Source organism: Suricata suricatta, chromosome 3 (assembly GCF_006229205.1).
Source record: "Suricata suricatta isolate VVHF042 chromosome 3, meerkat_22Aug2017_6uvM2_HiC, whole genome shotgun sequence".
Classification (NCBI taxonomy): domain Eukaryota; kingdom Metazoa; phylum Chordata; class Mammalia; order Carnivora; family Herpestidae; genus Suricata; species Suricata suricatta.
The window spans coordinates 52,938,379-52,943,937 of NC_043702.1; the positions used below are offsets into that span (position 1 = coordinate 52,938,379).

Consider the following 5,559-nt stretch of genomic DNA (forward strand, 5'->3'; position numbering starts at 1 on the left):
TATATATATATATATATATATATATATATATATATATATATATATACAATGGAATACTACATGGCAATGAGAAAGAATGAAATCTGGCCATTTGTAGCAAAGTGGATGGACCTCGAGGGAGTCATGTTAAGCAAAATAAGTCAGGTGGAGAAGGATAGATACCATGTTTGCACTCATAGGCTTAACAGGAGAAACCTAACAGGGGACCATGGGAAGGGGAAGCAGGGGAAGAGTTAGGGAGAGGGAGGGAGGCAAATCATGAGAGACTCTTGAATACTGAAAACAAACTGAGGGCTGAAGAGGGAGGGGGAAGGGGGAGAGGGGTGATGGTCATGGAGAGGGGCACTTGTGGGGAAGAGCACTGGGTGTTATATGGAAACCAACTTGGTAATAAACTATTTAATTAAAAAATAAATCTCAAAATAAATAAATAAATAAAATGGAGCTAATAACAATACTAACCAAAAGCATTATCGTGAGGATGTAATGAGTTAGTTCAAGGAAAGCACCTAAAACAACGGCCAGCACCTGGGGAACTGCACATACATCAGCTACTATTATTGGCTCTATGTTTTCACAGCTAACAGGACAATTCTTTCTACTAAGCCCTTTCACACATTCTTAGCCGGAGTGAAAAATGATTTTAAAAAGTGTCTGAAGGATTGGGCTGTTACAGGCTATGTAACAAAGGCCTTTAATCCTCAATATGGCCATTTTGGGGGGATAATCAGAGTTGTAAACAAAAATCTTATGTACGAGACCATTCATCGGGTTATTTATAATGCAGAAAAACCAAAAGCTGTCCAACTAGAATAAGTAAAACACAGCATATGCATAAAACAGAATATTCTGCACCTGTTAAAATTAGGTTTAGGGGTGCCTGGGTGGCTCAGTTGGTTAAGTGTCTGGCTTTGGCTCATGTCATGATCTCACAGTTTGTGAGTTCGAGTCCTGCGTCAGGCTCTGTGCTGACAGCTAGCTCAGAGCCTGGAGCCTGCTTCAGATTCTGTTTCTCCCTCTCTTTCTCTGACCCTCCCCTGCTTGTGCTGTCTCTCTCTGTCTCTCAAAAATAAAAAAACAGAAAAAAAATTGGGTTTAGCTAGGGGCACTCAGAGTTCAGCTAAGAGCGTCTGAACCCTTGATTTTGGCTAAGGTCATGATCTCGCAGTTTGTGGCTTCGAGCCCCATGTTGGGTTCTATGCTGACAGCGCAGAGCCTGCTTCGGATTCTTTCTCTCCCTCTCTGCCCCTTCTCTCCCTCCCTCAAAGTGAAAAATAAACTTAAAAAAACTAAGTTTAGTTATAGAAACAGCAAAAGGATTAGTAGTTGCTAGGGGTTGTTGGGGGGAATGATGAATAGGTGGAACACAGAGGATTTGGGGGCAGTAAAACGACTCTGTATGAGACTACAGCGGTGAGTACATGTCGCTATACATTTGCCCAAACCCACAGAATGTACGGCACGAAGACTGAACCCTACTGAACACTACGGACTTTGGCTGACAATCGTGTGTCAGTGCAGATTCATCCATTTTTACAAATGCACCACTCTGGCACAGGGTGTTGGCAGTGGAGGCTTGGCTTGTTTGGGGGTAGGGGTATATGGGAAATCTCCATGCTTTCTGCTGTGACCCAAAACTGCTCTGAAAAATAAAGTCTATTTTTAAAATTAAGTTTAGAAGAATAATGGAGGAGACGAGAAAGAATCATGATTTATTGCTGACTTAAAGCAATCTGTAAAGAACTGAAAACGTATATCCAAACATTAAAAATTTTGCTTCCAGAAATGGTATTTTTAATTTTTTTTAATGTTTATTTATTTTTGAACGAAAGGGAAAGAGACAGAATGTGAGCAGGGGAGGGGCAGAGAGACATAGAATTCAAAGCAGGCTCCAGGCTTTGAGCTGGCAGCATACAGCCCAACACAGGGCTCAAACTCATGAACTGTGAGCTCATGACCTGAGCCGAAGTCAGATGCTCAACTGACTCAGCCACCCAAGCGCCCCTAGAAACAACATTAATGATGATTTTTAAATATGCTTTTCTGTATTTGCAAAATTTTCTACAATGAGCTTGTGTCACTTTAAATATGGCAGAAAGTTTTAGTACTTTTCTCTAAAATGTCACCTGGTTTTTAATTCAAAGTTATTGAAAAAAGACATGTTAAATAGAAAAGGAACTATCACTGACATAAACCGTCATTTCGAATATCTCCAAAAATCTGCAGAATCTCACCAATGATTTATAATCCTGTATCTTTGAGCTATCTTGTACTCACTCATCCCACAAATATTAAACACCCATCATGAACTAGGTTCTGGGAATATAGCGATAACTAAGCTCGACAATGAAGGATAGGAGACAAAAAAAAAACAAAAACAGAAACAAAAAAACCAACCAACCACCAAATAAACATAGAAGGAAGATATTCTCACACTGGGATGCACGGGGCGCGATAAACATCCGTTGGTGGGAGTGCTGGGGACGGCCTCTCTGATATTCGAGCTGACCTGGGGAAGGTGAGGAGGAGCCCAGGGGGAAGGATGTTCTAAAGAAAGAAAAAGAATGAGTGCCAAGACAGTGGAGTGGGAATAATCCAGGCTTATTAAAAGAACAGCAACAAGGTCACTGTGGCTGGTCATCAGTAAAAGTTGGGTCCTCACAACTCTGCATCTAAAATACCTGGAAGCTACTTAACAATTATTATTTAAAATTGGTTAAGGGCCCAGGCTTCAGGGCCAGACACGTTTGACTCTATCTTGGTCACTTACTGCAAGTGGACTGTGAGTTGGTCCCCTCCTGTCTGGACCATAGCTTCCTCATCCATAAAATGGAAGTAACAATATCTACTGCAAGAGCATCTACAAGGCTTTAAACAAGAGGATAATCATTTCCAATACTTAGGAGAATGCTTGGTAGACAAAAAAATGTTATAAATGGTAGGTAGTCTTCCCTTTAGAGAATTAAAGAATAAAAAAAAAAGAAAACTAGAAATTTTACTATATATGAATCACACCAATATAAATAAATGTATCTTATCTGACTTGGTGCTCCTTTCAGTTCTATGTCATGTGCTAGAAATTCTATTATATGCTATTTTGTCAAGAAAAGTCCATAAATCCCCACCCAAATCTCTCTGGCCCCCAGGAAGATGAGGAGGAGAATGCTTTTCATGGTCTTTCTTTAAACTTCCTTCTCCAAGACTCTTCTGTTATCTTTCTGATAGCGCATTTCTCTTCCGATAAGTTCTTCCCTTTCTTGACTCAGGGGCATGACTCTCACTCAGTCTTTTACCTATCCACCTATCTGTTCCTTCTACCCCAGACTCTCTTTCTGGTCTTCCAACTCCCTAAAAATGTCATCTGTTCCTAAATGTTTATCCATGCCCCTCTCCAACCACAAAACCTTCTTGGATACTTCACAGCACTAAATCACATTCTTGGTGTGACACCTAACCTCATTACTTTTAGTATTACACTAAGTTATATCCTATCTCCCATATTGGATGGGTAGGTTCTTCAAAGCAGGATTGACAGCTAAATCATGTTTCTTTCTCCCTTAAGACCTAACAAAATCTCTTGAATGTAGTCATTGTTATCAGCAACTACGTGGGTAAGCATATAAAAAACTTTTCACAGATTAGTGACATTAAAACAGGGCCTTAAAAATACTGTTGCCAATTTTCTTATCCCTCTCAAATTACCTTTTGATTTGTAACCAGGCATAAAAGACAGTATGACTATATTTACATTTTACATGGTAGATTTCTAACTAATGAATAATGTAGTTAAGTTTCCATTAACGTGGTTAAAATAATAACAGCTAGCACTTACACAGCACTTACTATGTGCCCTGTTCTTATAAATATATATGCATTAATGCACTCTATCCTCCTAACAATCCTCTGTGTTAGGCATTATTTCTATATTTTCCATTTTAAGAAATGAAAGCAAAGAAGAACTAAGTTTTAAAAAATATTTTTAACATTTATTTATTTTTGGGAGACAGAGCATGAGCAGGGGAGGGCAGAGAGAAAAGGAGACACAGAATCCGAAGCAGGCTTCAGGCTCCGAGCTGTCAGCACAGAGCCTGACATAGGGCTCAAACTCACGAACCAAGACATCATGCCCTGAGCCGAAGTTGGCCGCTTAACCAACTGAGTCACCCAGGTGCCCCAAAGAAGAGCTAATTGATTTTATTCAAAGTCACACAGCTGGACAAAGCCAAGCCAGAATTTGAATCCAGGCAGCCTTGGCTCCAGTGTATGCTTTCAACACTAAGCCTTCCCTAAACAGCCATTCTCTATAACAATCTAATTTTACTTAAGCATTTTTGAACTCATCCAGAACTTTTCACAGAAGCTTGTTATTCACAAGTAACATATTTTTTCTATAATAGAAACAAATATATTTATATTAGCCACATCAAAGTTCTGGCTAAAGTATGCATATATAATATACTAATGCAGATATCATAGTATCAATTTTACACTAAATAGTACAATATTTTAAGTTACCTCATCTTAACTTCTGAATGTTACCAGTCTAACATGGGATCTTCTTGAGAACCTATCCTGGGAAGTTTATATTTTCATACAGATTTTTCTGTATTCTGAATCAATTTTTAAATTCAAGAAAACTAAGAATTTTCATGAATATGTAACATAAATCACACTAATGGTACTTAGCATTAGCGTCACAGAGGACCACTATAATAATGCTACAATCTTGTTGAAAATGACAATATAATACATGATGGTAGATTTTTAAAGACTATATTTAACCTTAATCTCTAGAAAATTATCTCTATTACTACAAAGTCTGCTTAATTCTCAGATGTTATTATACTTAAGGCTTGTAGGTTAATAAGTCCAAAAATAGAGAACTCTATTACTAAAATACAAAACAAACTTTTAATCAACAAAATTCTTAAAATACGATAAGCCACTGCTTGTAGGTCTGATTTCTGAGCAGTTAATTTTTTTTTAAGCAGACATGACTGTCCTAAATTGTTTATTAGGTAAGAATTTTACAAACATTACTTGTATTAACGGTAACAGTGGAGCTGGAGAGCATTGCGTCTTCTTCAAGCCGCACGGCGAGAACCACCAATGGTGTGGTGGAACTTGTGATCTTTTCCAAGGCCACGGCTCTTGCGGCCTGCAGATGCCAGCTCTCGCATCTCCCTGTGCTTGGGGACCGATTTGGTGATCCACTGGGTGTCAGGATTTCTTCTGATAACTTTATGGAATGGATCAATGAGGATAACCTCAAAGAATTTGTATGTGGAATCTTCGTGAACCCAGTAAGAATTCAAGACTCTCAGAGCCCCACAGTGACATCCAGCTCGCTCCTCTGCAACAGACTGAAGGCTTCGGGCAAACTTTGGCTGGTTGACACATGATGGACAGGCTTGCCATAGGTAGCACCCTTGGGAACTGGGCATTTGCAACCACTGCGGCGCACACGAATCCGATATATGACATAACCCTGCTTGGCCTTGTACCCCAGTCTGCACATTTTATCTAGCGGCGGGGGGGGGGGGGGGCCCTGTGGGGCGC

At 39.5% G+C, this 5,559-nt stretch overlaps 1 protein-coding gene and 1 pseudogene across 5 annotated transcripts in view; both read right to left on the reverse strand.

Annotated features, from left to right (window-relative positions):
* OSBPL6 (oxysterol binding protein like 6) overlaps positions 1 to 5,559 on the reverse strand; it is a 217,903-nt gene that overhangs the window by 198,723 nt on the left and 13,621 nt on the right. The gene's annotated exons all lie outside the window — the stretch shown is intronic.
* Positions 4,995 to 5,559, reverse strand: part of LOC115287670 — a 794-nt pseudogene continuing 229 nt past the window's right edge.